The 17538-nt window shown below is 40.3% G+C and overlaps 1 non-coding gene across 1 annotated transcript; it reads right to left on the bottom strand.

Annotated features, from left to right (window-relative positions):
- Positions 1-16717: 16717 nt before the first annotated feature.
- Positions 16718-16824, bottom strand: LOC145110122 (small nucleolar RNA R71). Its single transcript, XR_013709502.1, has one exon. It is a non-coding gene; the product is annotated as a small nucleolar RNA R71 (small nucleolar RNA).
- Positions 16825-17538: the final 714 nt, after the last annotated feature.

Genomic DNA, 17538 nt, shown 5'->3' with positions numbered 1-17538 from the left:
GTTTAATGAAAGTGAAGCTATTGAAAATTTGGTAAACAATGGAACCGTGGACAATACATACAATTGGGGTTGGTCAAATGGATATCCTACCTCAATGGATTCCTCACCCCGGTTCAACAAAGACAGACTGTATGTCCCTCCAGACCGAGAATTTCATTTCCCTGTCAATGACAAGACTTTTCCCGAAGATATTAAAACTCACTTCGGTAGACTGCACAACTTAAGCAACAATTGTGTCATTGAGGAAATTGTGCCGGAGGTTTCGGGTCACACATGTGATCAAATTCCTATCTGTGGCACCATCTATCCAAATTCTCAAACTTCATCCGTAGTTGATGAAGAGATTGTTGTTGAGGGCCCCGAAGTCTCAAAAGACTTTCTATCTCTGTCCTCAGACCGCAGTGTCTCTCACTGTAGTCAAATGTCCCACAAATGTCCCACCGAAGTCCCATCTAAGACTTACTCAGCGGTAGTCAAGTCATCCCTACCGCAGTCATCAGTTCAAGGAACTGTAACTCTTCAGCCAATATTTCATGAACTACCTATAGAAAATTTTGAAGTAGGTCAATGTTCCCAAATTTCTGAATCCTCAAGTTCTGATGACTCAACTCCGCGTTTTCAAAATCATTCTAAGAATTCCAGGAAACCGCAGTTGAACAACAATGACTGCGGTTCACCAAAATCTTTGGCAAAAAAGGCTTTTAAAGAAGAAATCAGATCTCGCGGTACTAATAGACAAATTTTTTCAAAAAACAAGAAGCAAGTCAGATTTCCTAAATCCGAAAGTCCTAAAAAATTTGTTTTCTCTCACTACATTTCAAAAAACTCTTGTCTCAAGAAAACAAACAAAAAGGAAAGTTCAGTTTCATAAGTCATTCCTACTCCTTCTGACACAACCCAAAAGGGTGTTGAATCTTTTTGAAACTATGTTTTTCAGGTCTATTCTTCAAATGATCCTAAATGGAAAGGTATTTTACCCACTCCAACACTTTTAAAGTCACGTCAAAATTTCAAATGGAAGGGTATCTTACCAAATCCATCAAAAAGAATTCAGAAATCTACACGTGCTAAAACCTTTCATAAACAGACGTTTTCAAAACCCAAAAACACTCATGTCAGGAATTACCCATCTCGGACCGGTAACAGATCCAAAACATCCTTAAAACTGCTGACCAATCACAGTGTTAGATCAAAAGACAAAATCTCCTTTTGTAAATGTCAGTGTAGTTGTCAAAAGGTTTTATCTCATGTCAAATCAAGTCAGAGTCAGAAACCTCATATTTTTTCAAAAAATCACAACACTCCAAATCTACTCAAACACCCAGGACTAGGCTCAAAAGTTGACAAGAGACCTGTCCCTGCAACCTCGGACCATGCATCACTCAGAAACACATCAATTGTCCTAGGCTCCAAACTTGTTTGGATGCCTAAACTAACCGTGTAATTCTCAGGCTTTGTGCAAGGAGGAACAAGAAGAAGAGTGGTTAATTGACAGTGCCTGCTCCTTGCACTTGACAGGAAGGTTAGAGTACCTTCGGGATTTCAGGCCTATATGCAATGGTGGAAATGTCACGTTTGGTAACAATGCAAACGGTGTCATCCGAGGTTACGGTGTTCTCACTACGGGGAACTTTTCCATTCAGAAGGTTGCTTATGTAGAAAGCCTTAAACACAATCTCATCAGTGTTGGCCAACTATGTAAAGCAGGACATCGTGTTGAATTTGATGATCAGTTTTGCTACGTAATGACGAGTGATAGAAACAATTGCCTGATCAAATCTCGATCCGAAGGCACCATGTACCCTTTGGATGTTTCTCTAATCATTGGTAAACCGCAATTGTGTTTCTTGTCCAAAGTTGTATCCGAAGTGAGCTGGCTATGGCACCGTAAGTTAGCTCATCTCAACTTCCGGTACATCAACAACTTAGTCACTGGAGAACTAGTCCGCGGTCTCCCTATTCTCAAATTTAGCAACGATACTCTCTGTCCGGCTTCTGAATGTGACTCAAATCAGAGACACCGCAGATCTTCATCAACTTCATCAAAGAAATCGAACTTCAGATCAAGCTTCCAGTTAGACGCATCCGCAGTGATAATGGAACCGAGTTCACTAATCATCTTCTTAACAGTTTCTTGGTGTCCAAAGGCATTTCTCACAACTTCTCAGCACTCTACACACCGGAACAAAATGGCGTAGTAGAAAGAAGGAACCGCACACTAGTAGAAGCAGCCAGATCCATGCTTAACTTCACCCAACTTCCTCTCTACTTCTGGGCTGAAGTAGTAGCAACCACATGCTTTGTCCAAAACCGAAGTATCGTGTGCAAACGCCTCAATAAAACACCATATGAGGGCCTTAACAACCGCAAGCCCAATGTTCGCTTCTTTCATATTTTTGGGTGTAGATGCTTCGTGATCAACAACAGAGATCAGCTCAACAAGTTTGCACCGAAGTCCGACAAAGGCATATTCCTTGGTTACCCCACTAACAAGGTTGCTTATCGAGTGCTCATCAGGCGTACAAGGCTGATCATTGAAAGCTTCGATGTGAAATTTGATGATTCTCACATCCGCGACGCCCCTCCATCTACTGAAACCACCGCAATCATGGGAAGTGATATTCCTGCCTCTTCAGGCCCCTTGAATCTAGTTGAAGTCAACTACGAGGATCTTTTCGATCCTATTGAAACGGCTAAACTATCCGAAGTTCTTGTGTCACCCGCAGCTCAACAACAACATGCTGATGTTTCTGGACCATCTCTATATGAAGTAGCCTCTCTCAATACTTCCACCTCTCCGGTTGAGGGGGAAAAATCTACTCCGGATCTAGCCGCAACCGTCGAGGTTCCAGTACTTGATGTTGTTCAAATTCCTGTCCGCAGAGAAGCATTACCATCAAACATATCTTCGGATTCGGATGATGAACTCATAGAAAATATCGACACTAGAACTGATCCAAGGGTTGTCACTCTCCCATCCGCAGTCCAGGGGGAACCTTCTCAGGTTCCAGAGGAACTCCTATCTGCAACCCAGGGGGAACCTCTCCCAACTGCTCAAGAGAATTCCATTCCAATAGATCAAGATGACTCAGCAGGATGTTCTCAAGTCCAGGGGGAACTGTCATCTCCAACCGCAGATTCCTCTGACATTCAAGATATTCCCTCTACCGCAGCTGCTGATCATCTGCTGCCACGTCTTCATGTATGGACGAAAGACCACGCACCAGGTCAAATCATTGGGAACTCATCCGCAGGCATCCAGACTAGATCTTCCAAGGACCTATCTGATCACTGCCACTATGCAGCATTTATGTCCTCGGTAGAACCCAGAACGATCAAAGAAGCATTGCTTGAACCTGACTGGATAGCCGCAATGCAAGAAGAGCTTGAAGAATTTCAAAGAAATAAAGTTTGGCAGCTCGTTCCGAAGCCATGTGGTCATTCCATTGTTGGCACTAGATGGGTGTTCAAAAATAAGTTGGATGAATCTGGTGCGGTAGTCAGAAACAAGGCAAGGCTAGTTGCAAAGGGGTATAGTCAACTTGAAGCATTTGACTACGATGAAACGTATGCTCCGGTAGCAAGCATGGAAGCTATCCGGATCTTTTTAGCATACGCAGCCCACAAAAACGTCAAGGTACACCAAATGGATGTTAAGAGTGCCTTTCTCAATGGGGAACTAAAAGAAGAGGTTTATATTCAGCAACCTCCAGGCTTTGAAAATGTTGAATTCCCAGACCACTGCTACAAGCTTGAAAAGGCAGTCTACGGTCTGAAGCAAGCCCCAAGAGCATGGTATGAGACTTTTTCTGAATTCCTTGTCTCATCCGGGTACAAGAGAGGAGTGATTGATCCCACACTATTCAGAAAAGCAAATGGCGACCACCGCATGATGGTACAGATATATGTGGATGATATCATCTTCAGATCGACTGATCAAGGCATGGTGGATGAATTTGCTAAGCTCATGACCAACAAGTTCAAAATGAGCATGAATAGAGAGATTAATTTCTTTCTAGGTCTTCAAGTGAAACAAGTACCGCAAGGTATATTCATTCATCAAGAAAAATACACCACTGAACTATTGAAGAAATATTCTATGGACAACTGTTCATCTGCTAAGGTCCCCATGGCCTTCGGTTATAAGATCTTCTGCTAATCCCTCAGGCAAATCTGTCGATCACAAGACTTATAGAGGCATCATCGGCTCTTTGATGTACCTCACTGCAAGCAGGCCAGACATTGTCTTTGCAACTGGTGTATGTGCAAGGTATCAGGCTGACCCAAAAGTCTTACATATGACCGCAGCCAAACAGATACTACGGTACCTGAAAGGAAGCAAATCTCTTGGTCTATGGTACCCCGCAGGCAATGACTTCAGCCTGCAAGCTTTCACAGATGCGGATCATGCCGGATGCAAGCTCGATCGAAAAAGCACTTCAGGAGGATGTCAATTCTTGGGTGAAAGACTAGTCAGCTGGTCCTCAAGAAAACAAAGTTGTGTCTCTCTATCAACTGCAGAAGCCGAGTATGTGGCCGCAGCCAGCTGTTGCTCTCAAGTCCTTTGGATGAAAACTCAACTAATGGACTACGGGTATAGAATGCTGCGGATACCGATCTATTGTGACTCTGAAAGTGCTATTGCTATTTCTCACAATCCAATTCAGCACTCCAAGACTAAGCACATTGAACTACGATATCATTTCATCAAAGACCATATCTTAAAAGGTAATATTGAACTCATCTTTGTCCCTTCTCATGAAGAGATTGCTGATGTGTTCACAACAGCGCTCGATTCAACAAAGCTTAACATCTTCCTGCAAATGTTAGGAATGATGAATCCAGACCCGCAATTCTTTTTGAATTGTTAGCTACCGCAGACCATCCTTGGTCTCTGTTGCGGTTCTAACTGAGAATTACGTGTGATAGATGGTTTTGGTACCGCTGTCTAGGTACCGCAACCATATATCATACGTATCTCTCATGGGTCTTTATGGTCTGTTATTACTAATCCTTGTACAAGTGTTTTCCTCAGTTTCTCACTACAGTCTTTCCTTGCTCATCCGCAATGACGCTTCTCAACCGCAATGAAAATTCCATCCGCGATGACGTTTCCAACTGCAATGAATTTTCCATCCGCGATCATCATGATAATTTCTCAACTGTTTTATCAACTCTTGAATCTTTGTGTGCTATTTAATGATCCTTCATTAAATTAAACATTAAAGACAAAAAACATTCTCTTTAGAAACTGTCACATTCTCTTTCTAAATAATCCTTGTATCAGACCTATTTTAGGGATGATGACAAAAAGAACGTTTTTCAATAAACTCATCCTTAATTTGTCCTTTCCTCTCCTCAATACGTCCCATCCGTTACAACTTCCTCTCCCATCACCCCCTCGATCACCTGACGTATTGACATGCGTCTGACTTTATATTAAATGCAAAACCCCTTTTGGAAATCTCCCAAAATCTCTTCAAACCCTTTTTAATTATGTGTGGCTGAGATTTAATCCAAAATTCATCGATTCCCCCCAAAACCCCAATCGACGTTTTACCCTATCCTTACCATTTACCTAGGGTTAAACATTTTTTTTACCCCCTTTATAAACCCATCTTCTTCCTAAACAATACTTTACGTTTTCTGAATATCGATTCTTTCTCCCAAATTCCTCAAAACCTTCAAAACTTTCAAGAACTCTGTTTTCTTCTCTCAAATCTTCAACAATGGTGAAATCAGGTGCATCAAAGAAGCAATCCAAGGCTTCAGGTTTTGTAAATCCAACAGGTTCCGACTCTCCAACAATCGCTTCAAGTAATTTCAGAGCAATATTTGAAGATCATCCTTCATATAATGCTCCCATCAAGCTTAGGATCAAGTTTCTCAGGAACCACCCTCTGTTTGGTCCATTCGATGCATTTACAGACGTTGTTCCAGTTTCTACTCTATTTAAATGTGCATTCTCTGCATATCGCCCAATGGAGAGCCCCCAAGAAGTTCACCTCAATCTCATGAACGATTCTTTGGTCATCTTGTCCAAAGAAAAGTTCTTAAATGCCATTAATCTTCTGGTTCACCCCTCCATCAAGATTTTCTCACCTTCAATGGCAGACGTTACATCCGCACTCTACCAGATGGGGTATCAGAAACCAATTCGAGGGAGTGGTGAGTTAAAAAAGAATCAGCTGCCTGCGGTATGGCAGTTTGTGTGTCATTTTGTCATCCGCTGCCTATCCGGCAGAACCGGAGGCATCGACAACATGGGACTGAAGCTACTGGAATTGGTATGGAGCATCTACACAGGCCACGACGTAAACTATGGACAAATCCTTTGGGACGACTTCCTCTAATACATTCCCAAAGAGCACCCAAGGGAGAACCCAACGAAGCTCACATTTGCACGGTTCTGGTCACTTTGCATCTCAGACTTACATGCGGATGCTGGAATAGACATGGGTAGTGACATCAACTTTTTCGTCACTAAGGATCTTAAAAGGTACAACCCTTCTTCTGATCAAACGATATTTGGACCGATCCGTAGACTCCCTACTCATATCCTTTCTTCTCTTGGTCTTGAGACTGCTGATGTGTCAGACCACATTGACGCCACGGAAGGTATTGCCCCATACCCTCCTACCTCGCCTCTTCCATCCGCAGCCATTATCCCTGAGGGTACCGCGGTCCCCTCTTCCACTACACTATCCAATCTTTCTCAAAGAAGAAAGAAGTTGGCAACCAAGAAACAAAGAACACCCAAGAAGGATGCTCCTAAACGAACCGCACCCACCAAGAAACGCAAAACAAAACCTGCCCCAATCATATCTAGCAGTGATTCAGATGAGGATAGGCATCTAATCTCTATCTTCAAGAAAAGGAAAACAACCGATACCACTATCCATATGCGTGACTGGACCGATGTTGAAGCCTCTCAACAGGCTCTAGTAGTCCTTGGGGTGCCCGCACACCCATTCGACACCACCATCATTTTCCAGTCAGACTCAGAAAGTGAGTCTGATTCTCAACTACGTGGAGACTCCCCAGTGCACTCCCAAGAGGACGACACTGGTTCATGCCCTAAGGTCTCCAGGGCTTCCCGACTGCATTTCTTTTCACCAGAGGAGTTGCGCTCCATTCTTCTTTCTGTCACCCAAACACTACAAACACCTTCCCACCCGCAGGGCACTTCTTTCGCCCATGCCAGAACTGAGCAGAGGCCACACTTGACCACGGGTCAAGGAGACCGAGGAAGCTCAGGAAATCCTACTCTGCTTTCATCTTTTCCAGGTGGTTTAGGCACGGTGAGCACAAATGTGCAAGGATCCGTGGACCAGAAGGACACTTCGGTGCGCTTTGAAGGATTTGACCATGATGCATCCAATGACTCTTGGTTACAGTACAATCCGGTAACTGAGTCAGACAAGAAGAAGTATGCTGCGTTCCAAAGGGCTTTCCAAGTCCGCAAGGAACAACAAATCAAGCAACAATAACAGAAAGAATAGGAGATCCAGTCTGTGGCTAGATATTGGGCAAATGCCATCAGTAATGCCAGTACCGTAGCCACCATTCAAAAATTCAGAACTGGATGGATCAGATTGCTGAAACAATTTCAAAAGCTCAAGCTTCAGGTGCAGCCGCAGGTACCTCCAAAGTTCCTCCTACTCCAACTCCCATTCCATCTCCCACTCCTACAGTCATTCCATCACAAGACGAAGAACCTGCAATCGAACTCAGTTCAGCCCCCACCTTCGGTCTTGATGATGAAGACATCCAAGAAGTAAACAAGCCAAGCCCTTCTGATGATGACCTCATGATGTTTGAAGAAGAGGAGTCCAGCGGTTCTCAATATTCATCTTCCAAGCCTAAAGAGAAGAAGAAAAAGAAGAAGAATGTTGTCACCCGGAAGGAGTTCATGAGCCTTCAAGCCAAAATTGATCAGATCCTGGCTGCGGTCCAGCCTACTCAACCGCAATTTGAAGACACTCCAGGACCGCAGTCACTGATTGAAAGAATAGAGCGTCTGGAAACAAGGGAACGCATGGCTGCTGAACGAATCTCTCTCAAAGTAGAGATGGGGATCTGGTCCCTTGACAATGACCGCAAGGCTGACCACAAGGACTTCATGGCTGCAGCGGAACGCCTCATTACTGAGGTGACCGTAATCAAAACGGATCTTCAAGCGGCCATCGCGGATCAAGCTTCTCAGTCTCAGAAATTGATAGATGAGACTCATACTGCTTATGATTCCACTATCTCTGTTCTTCAAGCAACCATCAACAGACTGCAGAAATCCCTTTCCTCCAACTTCCATGGCCTTGAGATCCTCCAGCTCACCAAAGAAATCCACAAGTTGCTCTTCAGCTCCTCCACTCCAAACAACCAACATTTGGCAGAAGCTCTCAAAACTCAGTTCCAAGAAGTCTTCAACAAGGTGGATGGACTTAAGCAATGGCTTGAGGAAGCACCGGGGTTGCATCCCTCAAGAGGGGGAAGTGATGAAGAACAAGAAGTCCATAACTCTGATACTTCTATTCATCAGAGTCCCCCCATCATCACTGAAAAAATTCCCACACCACCGCAACCATCTCAACATACTCCATCTCCTCACACTTCACCTCCAAAAGATACTCCCAAAAAGCCAGAGACTCCTCCGCACTTCAAGAACTTGGCTGAAAACATGTCTTCTCCAAGCACCACAGACTCCCCTGCCACCGCTCAAAGGAAGCATGATTGGAAAGCAGCGAAGCTGGCATAGTTAATTTGGAGAGAATGCGGGTTTGACACCATGATGGATGAGTCCTTGATCAATTCTTGGATCAATCCGCACCGCAGGCTCCTAGACGAAGATTACAGACCGCACCTCACTTATTCTGAACCCCCTGCTGATGGATACTGGGATATACCAATTTCTCCAAATGCCAAGTACTTCACTGTATTTGAGCAGTTTGACCAAAGCCTTCCAGATCACAAGAGACTGCCAATGGAGTTTGAGAGACTTAGTCTTTTTCATGCTAAACATGCCTCCTCCATTGAAAACATATGGTCTAACGACAGACCATCCGCAATCAAGAACTACAAAGTCAGGAAATTTATGAAGGCTGACTACATCCAGTATACCCTCACCAGAAGGGAGCATGAATACATCCGCACCCAGGCAGACTTTCCTTGTATGAATCCGGAAGAAATCTTCCTTATTGCCAGGGTGTTCCAAAACAAGTCGGAAAAGCACCCTAAAATGCAGATAGCGCTTGAAAAAGCCAACTCTTTTCTCAGGGATACGGTCTGTGACTTTGCCGAGATAGATGCGGATATCTACCCCACCATCCTCAAGAAGTTTGATCTCCCACCTTTTGAACCTGTGTCAATGCCTACCGAAGGCTTCCAAGAAAGATCTCTAGGCACAACAAACTACCCTGAACTTGGAGTCATATTCAAAAGGAAGACTGACAACGTCAAATATTTCATTCCTATGACTGCCATGCACCGCCTGACCAAGAAACAACTTGACATCTGCCGGACTGCAATTGAAAGATCTAAGCATACTACCGCAGAAGTCAAGTTCGAGATCACAAGAATAATCATATGGTTGGAAAACGTCAGGAAGTTCTGGTGGATTTTGATCAAGTTCCTCAAACTCGATAGCTGAACCGGAGTTAAAGAGGTCACTTAGGGGGAAATTGTTGAATCATAAAAGTGACCCTCTTGAACTCAGCTACCGCAACCATCTTTCTACCGCAACGGTTCAGCACCCGGAGTCAATCTTGTTCATCAGCAACCGCATCAGCAACCGAAGTCAGCTACCGCAGTCAACTTAACTAGATTACTTTATTTGTCTTTTATGTAATACACTCTATTATCCAGTATGCCTTGCACGGCTGCTTATAGAGTTGTAATCTAGTGTAGTTCCTAAGTCTCTATAAATAGACTTACTCTCTTTGTATTCATAGAGATAAGAAAAAGAACCGATAACTTATGAATTCTATCTGAATACACATTCTGAAGTTATCTCTCTTATCTTTCTTCACTCATATCTTCTTACTTAAATCTTATCATAATCCTGCTGATCTTCTTTATTAACTTGGAGTGAATGCATTCCTTGTCATGAATCAACTTAAGTGTCTTCTTGATATAACAATTGCTGTCATTTCCATTTCCGTTACATTTCCGTAACTAACTCTCTAACTATCTAACTATATTATTGTTGAGCTTTTAGATCCTTTGAGATTAACTATTCCGCATTATACTTGTTCTAACTTTTGTTCAAGTGTGTCTCCAAGTTTTTCTCTCAACCATGGGGGCTAGCAGTGTTTGGCAATAGTATGATAGCATGTGAATTCACAGGAGGATTGATGTGGTATGGATGCTTAGTGATGCGATCAAGGGTCTGTTTTCCTTGGATACTTGCAAGTGATGCACCAGATTGACGGTTGGGATTGCAGGCAAGAAGTGTATGTTTTGGATAGTAAGTCGGTGTTTTTCTTATGCATTTGCATGAAATCCTTAATGTTAAAGGTAGTTATAATTGTAAAATTTTCTAAGGTCTTCCTCTAAAATTTAGAATCTCTCAGGGTTTGCTTGGTCCTTATCTGGAAGATCATCTCGCGTGTGTTATACTTTTCAAGAGTTAGAGTTGGATTGTACCTGGTTGAGCAGGTTTGAGATATGGTTTGGTTACAACACCATTGAGTGCAGTTCAAACCCTAAGTATGAGAGAACTAGGTATTCTGCTTGGAGGATCATCGATATGTTCGAGTTTCTGGTTTCGGAAGAATGGTTCATAGGGATCTGCGGTGCAGATATGCGTGATTTCTGTTTAAGACTTGGTCAAGTCAGGAGTGTAGAGCAAGTGGCTATCAGATGTATGTGTCCAGGAAATACACGAATTGTCACGTAGCAAGAAGTAGTTGGTCAAGGAGCTTGTTGTAGCCATTGGTTCCTTTTGGGATGCCAATGAATAGATGAGAAGGTGCTAGGATCACTCAGGTTGAGTATCGGTTGTTGAAGGAATTGTCAGCTCGTTATATGGAATGCTATTTACACTCTAGATTGGTTAGATGTCGATCGGTAAATCAGTTTAAGAGACGAGTATGTTCAGCTCCGCATGGGATTTTGGTTCACTGGATTAGGTGTCAGTGTGTTCTCGATCATTAGTCATTTCATACAACACCAAAGTGGAGATTCTTCAGAAGTTTTGAGCTGTATCAGTTGAAGTTCAATGGATTCATCAACCTATCGTCAAGTTCAAATTGAGTTTGGAAGATGTCCTTGGTTATTAGGAGTCTAGAAATTGGGACAATGTTGCTCAGTTTTCCAGACGGGACATTAGATCTTTGTGGAATCTAATTTTTGGCATGTCGTGCTAGCGGGGTTGGTATTTAGATGGATCCGAGTAGAGTCTTAGCAGCATTTCTGGATAACTTAAAGGTTTTATCGAGGTAGTTACGTATTGATGGGGTCTGTTTTGTCTCAATTAAGGTATGGGATCTTATTTCGTTTGTTCATAAGGATGTCTTCTATTAATTATTGAGGTTCATCATTTCATTAGAACTCTGGTACTTCACCCTTTTGGGTAAGGTTATGGGTTTCCTAATGTCACACCCCCAAAACAGGATGGTGGAAACGTCCGAGGGTGGATGACTTTCATGTATTGTATCATAACATAATGAATAATAGTGATCAAGCAAACACAACCATCATAAATACAATTTAAATAGTTACATTGTAGTAAGAGTTACATGTTTTGTCACACCCCCAAACCGGAGCGGCGGAAACGTCGGAGGTTGGATGACTTCATGTTAAGTATCACAAGACATGCATCATAGTAATCAAAGTACAACAACCATTGCATTAATAATGTATAAGTTTTACATAGTATTCAAGTGATTGTATATTTGACATCAAAAGTTATATAACAAAAGATTGAAGACATGACTCTATACTGCTCTGTCTTCTCAAAAATCTCGGGGATGTACCTGTCTACTAGTTCCCTAAGAATACAAGTATTTTGAAAAGAGAGTATCAACATTTAAGTTGGTGAGTGCATAAGTATTTATGTTTAGATGTTTGTTGTTTGTTTCTTGAAATAGTAATCATGTTTATTGTTCCAGAAAATCCAATATTTTCTAATATAACTGAAAAGTATTTTTAATACCATAAAACCGTTTATATAAGTGTTCTTGTACTATATGTCACACCCCCAAACCGGAACAGCGGAAATGTTCGGGGGTGGATGACGTCATATGTAGTATCACAACAATTGCATCATAGTAATCATAGTAAACACAACCATTACATTGAATACATATATGAAAAGGTGTTTACATCTGTTTGATTCTTGTTTTTATACATCAAAAGTATAACCAAAAGAAAAAGACGTGACTCTATACTCTCCGTCTTCTCAAAACTCCAGGAGGTACCTGTCTACTGATTTCCTGAGAATACAAGCAGTTTTCAAAGAGTATCAGCATCAAGCTGATGAGTTCATAAGCGATGTTTTTTGTAATGAAAAAACTGTTGATGAATCTGTAAAAATGTTCGTACGTTTCCAAGAAAATCAAATATTTTCTTTAGTAAAAGCATGATATTACCAGTTCTTTCTGTGATCACTTAGCTCATACTGGCCAAGTATAAACCAATATCGAACAGACAGTTGACTATGTGGATCTTCGCTAAGCCCACAACCAAACAAGGAACAGGAAATGAGGCGGAAACCACACATTCCACAGTCTATCGAATATTCGTCATACATAACTGTGATGCATAAACTAAGGAATTATAGAATTAACTAAGATTGTTTGTTACTGTATACGGTTGTAGTATATGAAACATATTAGTTTGTATGCTCGGTTACTACTAGATGTATTGCATGATGAATTCTATTATGAAAACCTTCGTATAGAATATTCTGTCTGAAAACCCTGGCTACCACCAATATGTATAGTATGTTCTGTTTTGAAACCCTGGCTACCACCAGTATCTATAATAGTTTTATTATTTAAAATAAAACCGAGTATTGTATCCCTAGAATCCTCCAGTGTAATCTATAATAGTTTTAATTAAAATAAAAATAATGAAGAATGAAATCCCGCAAAAAAAGGTTAGTTTATACTCTTGTGAGTCGTATAACCATGGTTGCTATGACCTAGCGACCTTTACGCCGTTCTTCAAGTGTCGGATAAATGACATTTGTCACCCCAGGCATGTCTGCCTAACAGTAGCTAGCAGTTCAGGTGTGGGATTGTCAGTCCCGAATAGATCTATTCACAAATCTCACGCTTTCTCTCCAGGAGACTTTGGTTATACTATGATAGGATTTAATTCAGTACACCACAGGGTACAATTTTGAAGTAGAGTCTCACGATTCTATATAACCTAGTTTACGTGTAGTTCTGTGTTGATCTACTGTATTGAAATCCGTGTATATACTGTATAAGGTAATAATTATACTTAAATAATTATTAAATTTTGTACTATTGTCGTAATGTATACCATAAACTAAATATGTCATAGTTTATATGTTTACCCATGTGTGTAATCTGAATCGGTAAAAGCTGTGTATTGAATTCCCCAAACTATACCCATTATAGTTTGCTTGAAATGTTATGTACTTGGTTTGTAAATTGTTCTGAAAATTATGCCATTATGTTTCCAAGTTAAAAGTGTCCCTTATGCTCCACATATTACAAAAGGGATAAAATATCTAAATATTTTATAAAGCGTGGGAATCGTTTGACTGTATCAATTGCATAAGTTTTAAACTTGTTAAAACCTTTTGTTTTGGTTCACAAAATCATTTGTGTTTGGCTTGTATCCTCCCCTGAAAACATTAAAAATCATAAAAGCGTAGGGGTGTGAACTCACTGTTAGTTGTGTGCAAGCGTCGAATCAATGACCTGAAAATGAAGACCCTCGAGTTGTTGTATATGGCACTTAACGAAATCCTAATAACAATTAAATACATATATGTATCTAAATTTTCGATTTCGTGAGATAAAGTGTTAGGAAAACACTTGCTTTCGGTTAAGGAATGTTACCGGGACTTGATTGAATCGAGGAAAACGGGTTTTCAGTCTATTTCACCACTTAGGAAGGGTTTGCGGCCGTGATCTGTTTACGGCCGTGAACAGCCTCTTGAATGGTTTACATCCTTTGAAGGTTTGAAGCGTGTACGACCGTAAACTCAAGAATAAGGATGTTGGATTCGATGAAAACGTGTTTAAGATGCTCCTAAACAACCTCCAGAAGTGTTTCCTGATGATTTTTCGGGGGAAATGAGTGTGTTTCAGGGTTTGCGGTCGAGAGGTAGAGAGAGAGAGAACGAGAGTGTTTTCGGCCAGAAAAGTCTAAATGAGGGATAAGGACTCGTATTTATAGAGGGTTTTCATGGTCGGTGGTGGGGACCACCTGGCACTGACCGCAAACGGGTTTACGACCGTAAATGGGTTTACAGTCGTGAACTCCAGTCTGGCCGTGAATTGTTGCCTTGTTCGAAGGAAAACTCAAAATTTTGCGTGGTTTTGGTCCCGACTCTCATATAAAGTTCAATTATATAACTAAATGATTTTCCAAACCAAAGGAATTCGACGAGACTCAATAAAATTCAAATTTTATTAATGGAATTTGGATAACGGTAACGGAAAAAGATTCGGGTTGTCACACTATAAAGTAGTGTAACATAGTTTTAATTCACAATAAAACTATAAAGAAAATGTTTTCTGTATTGTTTATGTTTTCCATGTTCTGTAATTGTATTCTTTGAAAACCCTATAAAAGTGAGTGTGCCTGGCTCCACCAGTTGTAATTGTAACTTGTAATGTAATACTGTAAATCGTATTATTGTAAAAGCAATACTTTGTATTCGTATTCTTTGGTTTAATTATACACTAATCGTATTTGTTCATATGTTTTTGGTGAGTTATTATAACCATACTATGACTAGATAGCCTGATACGACGCTTTGTAGGCGTCAAAATTGTTAACGACATTTGTCACTCATAGACATGCCAGCCCAACTATAGATAATAGTCTGAGTGCGGGATTGTCAATCCCATATAGATCTATACACATTTGTATCGTTCTCTATCGGGAGATTCTGGTTATAACATCAGGACTTTAATAGTATTGCCTAAATAGATAAGCAATTGAACATTGTCTCACAAAAATCATATTGACGATTACGTATATAATAATGATGAAAAGTCATTTTGAAATAAATAAACTGATAGTATGATGTTTTCCTAATATACTTGAATGTAAAGTATTTATACGAGAGTATACTGTTAAACTTTGTATAACTGATTAGTGAAAATAGTTTGAGAGTTCCATAAATTATAACTGGTAAATCAATCTGGTCATTTTACATGAATTAATGAAAACATTGGTAAATTTGGACTCGAATTGCTAATTACATAATAACTGGTAACCAACATTAGTAATACATAATTATTAGCTAACCATAGAAGATAAGTGGATTCAAACTAAATGGAAGTGTTTATAGTAATTGATTGAAATCGTTAGTTAAGAGATTAAGTTTATCTGAACTTACAAAATCAGATGAAATCCAATTTAAACTTTTGCTTGTTTTTAGGTTAATTTTTAGTAGTTAAATTAGTTAATTAAATCCGTTCCTTATGTTTGATACCCGACTATTAGTGCTATATTATTTGCGAGAAGGTACATTGCCTTAAAACGTAATAGTTAGTTAAATAGTTTGTAAAACTAATAGGTGTAGCAATATTACGTTCATCAAGTTTTTGTCGCCGTTGCCGGGGAACGACTATTTAGTTTTAGATTTAATTGCTTTAGATTAATCGATCCTTTTTGTGGGGTTAAACCTGCAAGAAGTTAATTTTTAGCATTAGTTTTTTTCTGAAATATTGAACTCATGACATGAGCCTTAAGCTCAAGAGGTGAATTCGGTTGTTTTACGTTTTATTTCGTTTTCAGTTTCTGTTTAGTTTTTCTGCTTCAACACGAGGTGGTAGCATTACCACGTCGTGGTGAACATTCAGTAGGATTTTTTAATTACTTTTTGTTCATTTTTATGTTTTTATTTTTGTTTATATTGCAGTAGTACATGACCCATGGATCCAATACACCATTGATACCACCGCTTGAAGATCCAAAGTCAGCCCTTCGTAAAAATACATACAAGAACGTAGGAGTAACAAACACACCAAAGAAATCACCGATCAAAGATCTTAAATCAGTTTTTTGGTAAGAAGAAAGGAAAGAACGTAGCAGAATCAGGTAATCCCCCAAAGGACGAAAGCAAGGTTGAAAGCTTTGAGCAGACTAATAATACACAAGAATCCGAATACGAGTCTAACCCCGAATCATAAAAAGAAGAGAGCGAACCCGAAGAGGAGCCGAAAAACAACATGGCAAAAATTGCCAGCATTTCGATGGAAACATACAAGAAGAAAATTCCAGAGGACACCGGTCAAGACCTAGTGCAACCCGCAATTCCCGCTACCGCAACATTCGAGCTTAAAGGACATATTCTTTCCACACTTAAGGACATTCCATTTTCTGGGAAAGATCATGAGGATGCTTACAAGCACCTTGACAAAGTCAATAACATCGCCGATTACTTCAACATTCCAAATGTTCCATGCAAGACGGTGTTATTGAGAATGCTTCCAGTCACTTTTGAATGAGCTGCTAAGGATTGTTTGAACAATTCTTAGAGAAATTTTACCCACCATCAAACGTTTCTAAACTCAAGAAGGTAATAACTAACTTTGAGCAACAACCGGGTGAATCACTTTATGAAACATGAGAGCGTTAAAAGGGATTACTTCAAAATTGCCCTCAAAATGATCTTAATATGCTATAAGAAGTATCAATCTTCTATGATGGGGTAAATGTGATCACAAGGCAACTCCTTGATTCTCAAGGACCTTTAACGAAGAAAAATCCCACTGAAATCAAGGAGCTAATTAAAGAGTTTTCTAAGCATTCGCGTGAGTATTATAATCCACGAAATGATGGGGGCAAAAGGAATTGGGAGTGGCACTTCTAAGGATATGGCGGCTGTGTTAGCTATGTTGAATAATATGGACCGAAGAATGAAAAAGATGGATCAATCCATACAAGATATTCGTGTGGGTTGTGGAGATCGTTACAATGAAGATTGGAGGAAGCCAAAGAAAGAATGGTTGCCATAAAATGAATACAAAAAGAAAAAGAAGAGAAATTTAGGCAAATTGGTTGAGGCTTTTATCAAAAAGAGCAACCACAACCTGAAAAGAAAGTTGATTTAGCGTCCGTGCTTACTAGATTCATGGAGGCTTTGTAAAATCGACATGATGAGACCGATGTGGCGATAAGAGACCAACAAATTCTAATGAGAGATTAGCAAGCTTTACTTAGAAACCATCAAGCATCAATCTAGAACATTGATGATTAACTTGGTCAATTAACTACATTGGTTAATGAAAGGTTATCTCCACAAATTCCTGATAAAAAGCCAGAACCGCAAGTCATGGTCATTGATACAGAAGAAGATACTATTTCTGATTTCTTAGAAGCCCTAGA

Source organism: Lactuca virosa, chromosome 4, assembly GCF_052849685.1.
Source record: "Lactuca virosa cultivar CGN04683 chromosome 4, Lactuca_virosa_CGN04683_v6, whole genome shotgun sequence".
NCBI classification, from domain to species: Eukaryota; Viridiplantae; Streptophyta; class Magnoliopsida; order Asterales; family Asteraceae; genus Lactuca; species Lactuca virosa.
The sequence above is the reverse complement of the archived record's forward strand: the minus strand, read 5'-3'. Positions and strand labels throughout refer to the sequence as shown.